At 34.1% G+C, this 14,372-nt stretch overlaps 1 pseudogene; it reads left to right on the forward strand.

Annotated features, from left to right (window-relative positions):
• Positions 1 to 276: 276 nt before the first annotated feature.
• On the forward strand, positions 277 to 1,063 carry LOC148205081 (protein SMALL AUXIN UP-REGULATED RNA 51 pseudogene; annotated as a pseudogene).
• The last annotated feature ends 13,309 nt before the right edge of the window (positions 1,064 to 14,372 follow it).

The raw sequence follows: 14,372 nt of genomic DNA on the forward strand, positions 1-14,372 counted from the left end.
TTTCCTCATTTATAATCCATTTTTTTAGGTATGTACCGAAAATTTACTCCTTTTAACTCACCCTAACATGGAAAACTTCTTTCGATATGGTTGGTGGTCTGATGCATGTGACAAAGTTGATGTAGCCATTGTTATATTGAATCATTGTTATATTCTATATGTAGAAATCAAAGAAAAATTCTCATCATTGGGAAACGAAAATTAATTTTCATGCTCTGAAGCCCTATAAATAGGAAGCATGCATCCAATGGAGGCGATCCAAGTGAATAAGCAAAAGAGCCCTAGAAAAGCGATACCGCGGAAGAGAGAAAAAAAGTCACCATGTCTATGGATCTAAAGAAATCTAACAAGATCAGAGAAATTGTTAGACTTCAACAGATCCTCAAAAAATGGAGAAGGTTAGCCAATTCTTCAAAAGCCACTGCTACCACCAATTCGCCCACTTCCACAAGCAGCAGCAGTAAGAGTATGAAGTTTCTGAAGAGAACCCTTTCCCTATCAGAACGTGAGGGAGGGTCAAGCAATGTTGTTCCAAAAGGGTACCTAGCTGTTTGTGTTGGTGAAGAGCTCAAGAGGTTCACTATACCAACTGAGTATTTGGGTCACCAAGCGTTTCAGATTCTTCTGAGAGAAGCAGAAGAAGAATTTGGCTTTCAACAAACTGGTGTGCTCAGGATTCCTTGTGAAGTTGCTGCTTTTCAGAGTATCTTGAAGATGGTGGAAAGTAAAGGGGACATGTTTTCCTCCCAAGAATGTAGACTCAGCATTGAAGAGATGCTGATGAATTACTGCTCAGAAAACCAGATTGCATATTCTCACCATCCTCAAAGTCCATTATGCAGATAGTACTGCATATTGCAGTTTTTATCCTTTTGTTTCTTTGTACCTTACTAAACCAATGTATGAGAGAGAGAGAGAGCGAGAAAGAGTGAGTTCAATTACATTTAAGAGACCCTTTTTTTCCATTTATGAAGGAAGGATATGATTATGACTTTCATTGTCTATTTACTAATTCTGGAAAATGGTTCTGTAATAGATTGGTATGTTTTTATTTTTTTCAACTAGAATCACTTCTGTGTTGAGTAATTACATGTTTGTTCGTTTTCTGAAAAAAGGATATCAATAAGAAAATTAGAAATTGTTGAAAGAGTCCTGAATCTTAAGGTGTAAAATATCTGAAGATTTGATATTTTCAGACTCAAGGTTGTGATGAGATTCATGTAATCAAACCTTCTGTTATTGTTTGGTAGTATTTTTATGTCTGATCATTGATCAGTAACTGGCTCATTGCAATTGATTCATATTAACAAGAACTCAAACCATACGACCAGACAAATCCTCATGTTTTGATCCATGTATGTAGCAAACAAGTGATGATTCAGTTAAGGTTTCTTCAAAAAGACTACATAGATACAAGTTTTGAATCATGGAAAAGCATTCCCCTCAATTTTGGAACCTGTAATGTGTCAAACACCAAGAATAGAGTGCTGTTTCAATTTTCAAGCAGAAAGGATGCTGTTTAAATTTTCAAGTAGAAAGGATTTAAAATACTACCTTTCCTTGAAGATATAAACATCTTCTGTTGTAAATTGTTAAGTACTTACCAATATCTACATATATGGCGAAATGTACTATGGTGACTTGACTAGCTTACTCCATCATATGTCAAACAAACTTGCCATAAATATATTAACTATATAAAAATATAAATCTAAGGCTATTGACAATTTTCAAGTGGATGTATTTCATGTCCTTGAATTAATTACTTACTTTTTAAAAGATCAAATAAAATATGAAAATAATTTAAGGCATTGATAATGGAAATATATATTCCGGCTTTTTATAATAATTTTAAAAAGAATTATATTTAAATAAATTTTTTTAATGTAATCTATGGTGAGAAAAACACTAATAATTTATCGAACTTCAATTCATGTGTCAAGCAAGTTGTGATTAAAACCACATTCAAATTGGTATACTTAAGAAGGAAATTCAAAGTCAAAGGTGCATAGGAGTCTAATAATCTCCTTGCAGCAGATGCTTAATAATTGCTAACATTATATCTCTGACAAGATTCAAGTCACTTAGTCGTTGATTTTTAAATTGATAAATTAATAATTTAGAAACAGATAGCGTATAGGGGATTAAAGTGGTCCACCTTAATCATAGCCTAGTGAATGATTGATGTAACTCTAAACAACAAGGCTAAGGTAGGTTAATATCTTTAGAATATTATTCAGGAAACTAATGATTAATTTTAATAAAAAAAAGTTAGAGTAAAATCCATTGAGTTGTGCTAAATATATCAATAAGAAATAACTTAATTTATTAGATATAATGATATCATTATTGTAGTAATGGGTGCTAGAAAAATACCATCTAACATATACAAAATTATTAGGCTAAATGAGATGTGAGAATATAGTTAACATGATTTTTAGAGAAAAAAATTATACAAAATTAAAAAAATAGGTAAAAAAAATAAAGTCGAGCTTAGATTTTTTGTTAGGACTTACACAAGAATTCAATAAATAAGAAAAACATATTTGTACATTTATTTATAAATTATAATTAAAAACGAATTGATTAAATTAAAATTTAGAACATTTAAAACTGTGTGTATCGAAGTTTGCCCTAGTCAATATTTACATATCATTATGTTTGTTTGCCCTAATCCTTCTTTCTTGTTTTGAAGGTTAAACTCATGTGGGGTTGGTTTATTTAAATGAGGAGTGAGATTGTAAAGTACATAATCAATTTATTAAACACATTTAGCAAAATTAAAAAAGTGAGAGATAGCTTATGACTGCATTGGTTTCCAAGGCAAACCGCCCTAACACTCAGGGTACCCTCGTACATTACAATTGTACTGTTGTTGCCTCATGGCTTAATTATTTTATTGCCATGATTTATATTTTAAGCTAGTTTATGGTCTGAAAACTGAGTCATTTTTGGCTTTTCAAGATAAGCATGTGACATGGCATTAATAGCACACACAAAGAGTGGCAGAATCAAGCAGTTTCTAGACTTTATTTTCCCAACTGCATGTTCAACTTTGACCTAAATAAATGGAAAACTCTTTGCACAACTTTCATATTTTCCCAAGTGCTCGTTGCCATGTGGTCATGTGGGAGAGCAGCTGAGGACAAGGAACATGGAGTTAAGCTTGTAATTGAGGAGGAAAGAAAGAAAAAAGAGAACAAAGAAAATATATAAATAACTGGGTACATTTTATAATTTGTTTACCAATGTTGAAAATAGAAAGGGATTAAGAACACAAAAATAATGATTGTCTCAACTCATTTGGTTAAATATAAAATGAAAAACATATTTGCCTTTTGTTTTTACCTATATGATAGAAGAATATAGATGAATAAAATGGTTACGAAAGTTACTTCTCGTCACTTTTATATCAACAATATTCTATTTCTGGTTTGCGTAGGAATAGAGAAAAATAAAGATTAGAAAAAAATAAAATAAAAACAAACTAGTAAGTACAGTTTAAGAGATAGAAGATCTAAAACAAACTTAAAAACAAACTTAAAAATAAAATATTTTTTAGAACATTTTTTCTGAAAGATATAAAGCAATTAATATTTAAACAATTTTGAGATTTTTTTCTTAAAGATTTAAATTAATTAGTATTAAAAAAATTAAAACGTTCTAGTACACCTCCATAATTTCGTTATGCACCTCCAACTTTATTTAAAGTCTCAACTTTGCCCATCTATCATTTTTTACATTGGAATAAAAATCTTTGACCAAAAATATTCTTTGTGCATTTTGAAAATTGGAAATCCTAGCACACTCCCAAGCTTCCTTAGTTTCTCCTCCCTTTTAGAAAATTTTTTAGATATATTCTTTTAATATATTTTTAATATCCTTGAGAAAGTTATATTTTCAAATATTAGATATATTTTAATAATACAATATTTTTATTTACTAACTTTATATTATACTTAGTTAAGTATATATTATTTCAAATATTGAAAAAATGAAATATTGTAATATTTTTTGTTTTTTTTTATATATATAAGTATTTAATATAATTTATTTTTAATATATTTGGTTGACAGATATGGTTAAAACTAAAGTTGCATCTGTTCATTGTGGTGAGAGTTTATCAAAGGTTAAAGGATAAGACCTACGACATTAGGTCATATAGTCGACGTACATAACAAACTAATGTTGAGGTCATTGAGAATCATGAAGAGTGTGTTAACCAAGGGTATGTTAAGCACGAGCATGTACAACATGAGCATGTTGAGTATGCACTAGTAAAAAATCACATTTTTAACTCGCACATTACGCTTCAGTTTTTTTTGGAACCGAAGCGTATCAAAACGCGGTGGCAATCTCGTAATTTTCGAAACACTATATGACTCGGTTGCTTAACAACCGGTGTCTAAAGTGAATACTGCGTCGGTTGCCAGGATGAACCAAGGCATAAACCAAAGATACTGCCTCAGTTGGCAGATGGACCGAGGCATATAAGCCTTTCTAGCTTGGACTATGGGACCTTAAAGCCAGGAAAACCTAGCCTCTGGGTAGCGAAAGAGGAAACTTTTCTCCCAAAACCTAGCACCTCTCCTCTTCTCCTTTTTCTCGACGATGTGCGATGGCGGAAACTCTTTTCTCATGGAGCGGCAAGGACGCGGCGGCGGCGGCGTGGTGGCGATTAGGCGCTGGATCATCGGTTCTCTTCATTGGGTTTTTGGTTCTGTTTCTCTGCAGGTGGATGGCGAAATGGATTTGGGCGTTCTGCTTCTTAGTTTGCTCTGCGGCTTCTGATTGCTCGCTGGGGAAGAAGAGACCGAAAGAAAGGGAGCATCTTGATGGCAACAGTGGAGTGGTTGAAGCGTCCCCGGTAAACATTGGTCCAATCTCCATCGGACTTCAACCTCAGCCGCTCGGAGAAGTTTTCAGTGGCCAACCGGATCTCCTCCTCCGCGGAAGGTGCAACGCGTGTCGGCACGTCACTCTTCCTCCCTCTGCAAATTCCGACCACCGTGACCTCCATGCATGCATGGCTTCTCTCCTTCCTTCAGTCCCCAACCCTCCCCTCTACCTTCCCATTCCAAACCCCAAAACCTCACAAACCTCACGCCGAAACAATTCTCTCACAACCACTTCTCTTTGCTCTGCAAAGATGGCCAAATTCACGAAGCCGTAGATTCCCTCTCCGAAATGCAATGGCGGAACCTCCAGGATGGCCCCAACGTTTATGGAACGCTCCTTAAGGGCTGCGTCTACGAAGCCAAAACGTGTTCTCCTGAGCGGCCATTATCGGGTTGTACACGCGAACGGGCCATTGCGAAGAAGCACTTTTGGGTTACATCGAAATGTAAAACCACGACTTCTTACCTGACAACTTTGTTGTGCCCAATGTTTTGAACGCTTGCGGGTTTCTTCGGTGGGTCGGATTTAGGAAAGGGGTTCACGCGTTCATCATGAAGACAACAGGGTTAAGTGAATGTGTTTATGTTGAGACTAGTCTTGTGGACATGTATGGAAAGTGTGGGGCTTTGGAGGATGCAGAGAGGGTGTTTGATGGAATGGCTGAGCGAAACAATCATAGGTTTTGTCATAGGTTCTATTTTTTTCCAGCACAATTATAGGTTCTATTTATATATACTTTATTTGTTAAGTTTGTGGCTTCATACTTTCCATTGAATAGTGAGAACTCAGCAGCAAGTTTCATATATGGATGGTTTTCCTTTTCAGTATGCTATCTCTATATTCCTATTGCCAATGGTAAGGAGCTTCTTTCTTGCTATGTTTGATCAAGAATTCTAGACTCGATTGAGATTAAAAAGAGAAGGAAAAGAGAAAGCAAAAGAACATAGAAAAACAGAACATAATGAGGAAACGATCTCGGTTGAGATTAAAGAAATTAAAAATTAAAAACACTTTACTGCCCGATTATCTTTAAACCGAGGCATAATCTGAATCCTTTTGACTCGGTTCAGAACCGAGGCAAAAAGCTTATCCTTTTTACCGCGCCTGTATATACCTCGGTTGTAGAACCACTGTCTGTAAGCGAAAATAACCGCTGTTGTTTCTCTTTACTGCACTAGTGATGAGGATGTTGCTCAACAACAACATGAAGAAAGTGGATTCCCAGGAAGTCCACAGGACATCATGCTGCTTACCGATTACATGTAGCATGTTGCATTTGCCTTATGACAAGGCCAGGTTATTATAAAACCTGATTGTTAATTCATACTTAGTTGGTTATATATATATATATATATATATATATATATATATATATATATATATATATATATATATATATATATATATATATATATATATATATATATATATATATATATACTTTTGTTATATATTTTGTTCTTGTTGTTATATCAGGAGGCTATTAAGCCTTTTATCACGATGTCTAGGTTGAGTTCCTTAGCGAACTTATCCTATGAGTACACCGATCATGAATTGATTCTAGAGCTTGCAGAGAGGTGACACTTGGAGACAAATACTTTCTATCTCACGGTAGGTGAGATGACCGTCACATTAGATGACATGAACAATCTGCTGCACCTACCCATTATGGGTTAATTTTGTGAGATCGAGCTGTTAGAATTTAAGGAGGCTCGATATGTTATCTTGGATTTGTTGGACGTGAACTGCACTAAGGCTACAATTGAGATGACACGAACATGCGGTGCTAAACTTAACATGAGTTGGCTTAAGGATGTGTATGAGGAGTTGAGTAAGAACTCTGGGAGTGCACAACTAGTGCATACTTGTTGCATCTAGTTAAATGCACGATTTTTGCAAATAAGAGTGCCACTCTTATTTGATTTTCGTACCTACTTCTGTTTCAAGACTTGAATGCCTGCGCGAGATATGATTGGGGGCCACGACACTTTCACATACGTATGAGCAACTCGGGGATACTAACTTTGTTGACACAAAACAAATAGCTAGATATTGCACTCTCCTATAGGTACAACTTTGTGTTGGATTTTTGTTTTGATATATTTTTGAAATGTATAACATAATTTAAGTAATGTTTTTGTAAAGTTGGATCTATGATCACTTTCCTAGCAAGGGAAGGAAGCAAGTGGTGTCGAGCTACGTCGAAAGCGATCCTCAGGATTCACGATTTGTATCTCCAAGACAGGATTGAAGTCTTCTTGAGTGGATATCATATCTTGATGGGCTGACGTACAATGCAGTCATCTGGTGCCCATACAAGTCACACGGGGCTATTCGCCCTATCATGGTGATTTGTATGTTTTTCGGATGGATCAGACACGATGACATGCTTCATCGAAATTTGTCTGAACGCGTATTGAGGAATTTCATTTATGAGCAGATGATACCACGATTGCCAAAGAGTCTTCCAATGACAAACATTCCGACCATTGATCTGTGTTGGCTGTGGTATGTTGAGCATGATGTAACTCATGCTGTTGAAGTCGATTCTCCATCTGCGTGTGTTGTGACATACCTATAATGGTTTAGGAGGGTATCTCATCTATACGTCATTCCAACCCTCGACGATGACCGACCGAGTCTTGCCCTACGATTGCATCGACACATCCAGATGATGTCCCAGTTCTAGTTTGTCGTAGGTTGTCGTCAAATTCTAGTTTGTTGGTATGTAATCAAAATGATTATTTGTGTCTTAGATGATATCTAAGATGGTTAATTTATGTTGTTTCTTACCGTTCTTTTAGAGTTTTATGAGGCATGTTGTCAAGATCCTACAGATCATGATATTGTATCGTGATGTCACAAAGGGTACAGTAGCGTGAGACTGTACTATTGAGGCCCTACAGATAGCTCGTAGGTCGGTTGAGGAGCACGCATTCAACAGTAGAGGTGATCATAATATACGTGAATGATCATCTTTTCTTGGTAGGACCTTATTGTTTTGTATTTCTTTTCATTGATACTATTTATGTCAAATTTTGTATACTTTGACTATTTATAGTTTATTTTGACATATTTGTTTACATCTGCAACATATGTGCATGACAATTTAATAGATTACTATGAACAAACTTAATTGAATAAAATTAATTAAGGATACATAATTAAAATAATTGAGTTAATACCAAAACCAAATTGTCAACTCTCAATTTTGTCCGGGTGAATAAAATTTATTCCCTACATATAAAATAAAAAATAAAAATAGTGAAAAGGAGAAAAAAAAATACTATTTATTTTACTATTTACACCCCATATTTAACTATTTCCAAACCCTACTATTTGATTTTCCATTTTTAACCCTTATCTCAATGGTCCAAAATAGTCCAACATTTTTTTTCTTCCTTACTACCCTATTTTTCTTCTCACACCTCACCATCCACATCATCCTCCACACCACCCTCCACATCACCAACCTTTTTCATCTACTCTTTCCACCTTCTTCTTATATTAATTTTTTCTATACTATTTTTTCTAATTATTCCATTTACCTTTTTAAATTATATTTTATCCACTTATTTTCTTCACCTACTTTTTATATTATTTTTCTTTACCAATTTTCTCCACCTAATTTCTCCATTGACTTTTTCAATTATTTATTTCATCAACTTTTTTTATCTAATTTTTCCACTCACTTTTTTATATTAATTCTTTCAATTATTTTCCACACAAACTTTTTCTATCTAGTTTTTTATTATACTTTATTTCACCTAATTTCTTCACCCACTTTTTTATATTAATTCTTCCAATTATTTTTCACATTAACTTTTTTAATTCACTTTTTTTATTATATTTTATTTCACCTAATTTCTTCACTCATTTTTTTTTACATTAATTCTTTCACTTATTTTCCACACTAAATTTTTCTATTCATTTTTTAATTATATTTTATTTCATCTGATTTTTCACCCACTTTTTATATTAATTATTTCATTTATTTTACACACTAACTTTTTCTATTCACCTTTTATAATTATATTTCATTTCACTTTATTTCTCCACCCACTTTTTATATTAATTTTTTATCTTATTTTTTACACTAACATTTTTTTTGACTTTTTTTAATTATATTTTATTTCACATAATTTTTCCACTCACTTTTTATATTAATTCTTTTACTTATTTTTCACGCTAACTTTTTCTATTCACTTTTTTTAAATTATATTTTATTTCACCTAATTATTTCACCTAATTGCTCCACCCACTTTTTATATTAATTCTTTCACTTATTTTTCACACTAACTTTTTATATTTTTTCCACTTACCTTTTAAAATATTATTTTATTCAACACTTTCTCTAATCATAACTCTATAAATACTGAGATTCTTTTAACTCCAAATTTTAAACACACATATAATACATCTTTTCTCTCCCACGCCAAACCTCTTCAGTCCATATCTTTTCCCATAAACTTCACTCATTTTTTCTCCTACACTCCATCATCATTCTCTTTATATATTTTAGCAAGGCACATATATTTTCTTCCCAATTCACTTTGCTTCTCTTTTATACTTATTATTTTCCTTTACACTTATTTTATTCTTACAATCCATCGTTTCAAACTTATATTATTAAACTTTTTTAAAAAGCAAATATAAACATTATAAAAAAATGGTTTTTTCGGTGTTATTTAAAGGTATAAGTACTTAGGTGATCGTCTACATCGTCTTAGTAGTTAATACTCTGTTTAAATAATTAAATAACATTTTTAAAGGTATAAGTACTTGTGTGATCCTACACATCGTTCTAGTACTTAAATACCATGTTTAAGTAATTAAATAATGTTTCTAAAGGTATATGTACTCATGTGATTGTTCGCATCGTCCTAATACTTACTACCATTGTTTAAATAATTGAATATTGTTTTTAAAGGTATAAGTACTCGTGTGATCATCCACATCGTCCTAGTGCTTAATACCTTCGTTTTTCTCAACCATGTAAAAAATGAAAAATATATGAAATCTTTAAAACTTAAAAACATTAGCTTTTAAACAAACAATCTTTTTGCCAAAACTATGTGATCCTTGATTTTCCATCGCAAGTGGAAATACGTAGGAGCAATGCTAGTTCTTCTCAGGTTCACTTCCCAAAAATCCAAAAATATCCATAATCATATCCACAAATATTTTCCAAACATGTTTTTCAAATATATTTTCCAAACAAAATCCCAAACAAATTTTCCAAACAGATTTTCCAAAAAGAACTACATACCCCTAATTTCTCACATCAGAATACATAGGAGCAATTGTCAATCATTGTCAGATTTCCCAAAAGTAATTTTTTTGTTTTCTTGTATTATCTAGCATTATTATTAAAGGTATTGCCTTCGAGTAGGCGTTGTAGGGTGCTAAACTAGTGCAGTAGTAGGAAATGGCACCGGTTACTTTTGCTTATAGACACCGGTTCTACAACCGAGGCATATACAAGCGAGGTAAAAAGGGGTAGGTTTTATGCCTCGGTTATGAACCGCGGCGTAAAGGGATAGGATTACGCCTCGATTCATTGCAACCGATGCCATAAGGTTTTGTTTTTTTATTAATCCCCTGCTACACTCTCCCACCGTTTCGAAACCAACCACACAAGCATAAACACAACCCTCATTATTTTTGTAACATGTTTCATCCGCAAAGAGACAAAAAACCCACGATTTCTTTTCCTCCATCGAATGGAAATGGACACACAACAACTCATACTTATGACGCTTGGGGAGCCACAAACTCTGGTTTTGTAGCTTCAAAGAAGCCACCAAAAAACTACAAGAATTGTCACAGCTACAACGACATGAAAGTTCAATTCAGAACAGGGTCAAAGGTGGATGATGAATTTGGCATGTGTTCCCCTCCTTTGTGGTCCACGAGTCCATCAAAGAGTCCCCATCACTGAAAAAATCACTACTGCTGTCAGAGGAGAGGAAATTGAACAACAAAAATGTGCATGTTAGAAGACCAAGAACAAGATATGTAGTGGAGGGTTTTATTTGAAAATGGTGTTTCCAATGTCTCTAGATCCAAAAAGAAGACTAAGAACAAGATCCAAAAAAATTTCACTTACCAAGCCAAGGAGGACCATTGCCGCGATGACCAAGACCGTGGGAGCGACTGCGGTAATAGTGTGGAGACAACGGGGCATGGCGGTGCAGCAAGAACCCAGGAAGACCACGCGACGATGGCGACAATGCGACGACAACACTGTCTTCACCACGCGACAACAAGGCAGCAGCAGGGAGGCAACGACGGTGACGTTGTGGACGCAACGGGTAGGCAGCGGCGGTGAGCCAACAAAGGGGAGGCGCTGCGGCGAGACATTGGTTGGATGGCAACACCGGCGATGGTGTTTGGAGATCTTGCGCGACAAAGGGAATCGCGAGAATACTATAACGGAGGGCTCACCGATCTGGAGCGGCTTGGCGATTTGGGCTTGGCGATCTGAAGTGGCTTGGTGATTTGGCGATCTGGAGCGGTGGATGAAGATGAAAATATAGAGGGGAAGAATGGCAGAGGCAGCGGCGGGGGATGCTACAGCGGCAGAGGCTACAACAGCGAGAGAGGGGAAGAATGGGAGAGCACAGAGGGGAAGAAGGGAGAGCACGAGAAAGAAGTTGTTGGGCTGTGCAAATGAAAATGAAACGAGTGTATAGACAGCGGTCGTCTGGCAACCCGAGGCAATAAGGCCTTTTTAAAAAGTTGTTAGACAAAAAGTGTGCTTAGGGCAGAGGTATAGGTCTCGGGTCTTCTTCTAACCGAGGCAATATCACAATTCTGCCTCGGGTCATGGTGTAACCGAGGTATATAGCCTTTTACGCTTCAGGTTTTGCGTAACCGAAGCGTATATGGCGCGTTAGATTCCACTTTTTTTACTAGTGTAATATCTTCCCTAACCGACTCCCAGACTTAAAATCCTGTTTCGCAAACCATGTATTTTTATGGTTTTTTCGTAGTTTTCTAGAATAAACTATGGTGGCAACTCCCAAACTCTGATTTTCAAACTATGGTGACGACTCCCAAACTCACAAATGATTTACACTTTTTAAGAATTTAACTTAAAAAGTAAGTCATATTTTATTTAAGAATGAATATAAACTACTTACAATAAAAAATTAAATTAATACATGACAAACTTTACTTCAAGAAGTTCCAGATCTATATAAGTTGTACTAATGCTCATTAACTCCACAAATGATTGCATCCCATTCGTATAAAATGAGGACCAAGCTCGTGCCTATGGGTAACAATAGGTTGACGAAATGATGTCCACCATGGGTAATGGACAACCATCTTGTAAGTGAACCTACAAAGTTTTTGTTAAGACATAATCGTCTACAGGACTTATGTGTATAAACACTCTCATATGTTCTAAAGTTTAACCAAATAACATTAAAAGAAATGAGAATCTGAAGATAACTATAACTAGAATAAAATAAGCATAAACATAAGTGTTAGGTTCAAAATCCCTGATCATCTAGCAACATAGGAAAGTCTTAGGAAAACACTTAGACATATATGTATCATAGAACAACCTAAGTTAAAACATCGAGACACAACACTAAATGACTCCCAAGTTAAAGCGTCTATGAGAGTTATGCTAAACACGTAAATTATATTGTACCAAACGATAATCAGTAAAACTCTCAATGGATAAAGATGTTGAAGTGTCGAGACAATGCTTTAGTAAAATTCTTAAGTTTCTCAAGCAAAAATTCAAAAACATGTAGAAAACAAAACGTGCTAAACGCTCTAGCCGTTCTTTTTATCGATGAATTTTACCATCGATAAATGAGATATGTATTACCAACGTATTTATCAAAATACATTTTGCATCCGTAACAAATATATCAATAAAATTGGTCAAAAAATAAAATTTCAAAATTCATCAATAATTCAAATTTATTGATGATTTTATTTTGGTCGGTAAAATTTCATCTGTAATTCTTTTGTAATGAAAAAACTAATGGTTACTCTCTCAAGTACAAAGGTAGGGTATGTGGTTGTTGCTACCATTGATTGTCAATAAATATGGATGAGAAAGTTTTGAGAAACTTAACTCATAATCATGATAGTAGCACTATTATTATGTATGACAATAATTCAACAATTAAACTTAAAAAAAAAAAAGGCAATAATGCATGGTAGAAACAAGCATATTAGAGTGCATTTTCATTTGTTAAGAGATCTTGTGCAAGTTATAGATCTAATGACCAAGGCTTTAAAACTCGAAGCTTTCTATAAACGCAAAGAAGAAGATTAGAATATTTGATTTTTCTGAATAAACTAACTGCACATCAACTCAATTCAAGAGAGGAAATGAAAAGATCTTTATAGTCTGTTTTTTTTACTGCATAATAAAGCCTAGTTTTTAGGCACATTTTGCTTTTAACCGATCACGTAATTATAGGCAGTTATTCCCATGTATTCTATTACTAACTATTTAATAGTCTCTTTAATTTAGTAAATACACCAAGCATCAATTGCAATACATATTCTTTTTATTTCTTTCATAAAGGAGATAAAATTTTACATAAATATGCTTAAGAAGTAGATGAAAAAAGGCCAAAAACTTGAAAGAAATGGTCCTTTGGTAGTTGAATCTATTTTTGTTATAAATTTAATTATATGAAAAAACTAACATTTATCATGTGTAATAATAAAAACGAAAATACTATGTATAAATTCATTACAATAAACATTATAAATGTTTCCCACACAAGTTCGATGTTTATTTTCTTTTAGTTTTAACATATTCTAGCCGACCAAATGAAACTAATGAAAATTCTTGCAGATTTTTGCTTTCTTGTCTACGTTTTTGGATGTCGACCCATAAAGTAAAAGTAAGAAATGAGGAGGTTAATAATTTCTTTCATTGACCTACCTTTACTAAATGGCCTAACAAGAATCAGGGCTAGCGTGAACGGAACGGTGAACTTTGTACCAATTATTCGTTACACATAATATTTTGACATCTTTACGTGATCGAATAATCCTCTTCATTAAGCAGCATAATCCAAAATTTCAATCCTGTCGTGATTTTGGAGCTCTCAGAATTTCCATTCACAAGTGCAACACGTTAGATTTCCACCTGAGTGCAGAAAAGGTACACGCGTTGCAAGTGCTTATTGTGATTTCTCCTTTTTAGGTAATACGAAATATGGTAATAAATATTATAACCACTAATGCCAAATTTCGCAATATTTTAGAGTTCGTTAATATAACATATTGCAGGTTTATGTGCACTTACAAATTGCCTAAGCTAAGGATCTCATGAGGTATATGCCTATTTATTGGTTCTTTAATCTCATGAAGCCAATCCCAGATTTGGTGCTAATTTTAGGTAAGTTGGAACAGCTTGCTTCAATTAAGCAACAACTATTAAATTAATGCTGCTATAATAAGACGCTACTTTTTTTATTCAGAATAATTTT

This window comes from Vigna umbellata, chromosome 1, assembly GCF_029865625.1.
Source record: "Vigna umbellata cultivar VRB3 chromosome 1, Vumbellata_1.0, whole genome shotgun sequence".
Lineage (NCBI taxonomy): Eukaryota > Viridiplantae > Streptophyta > Magnoliopsida > Fabales > Fabaceae > Vigna > Vigna umbellata.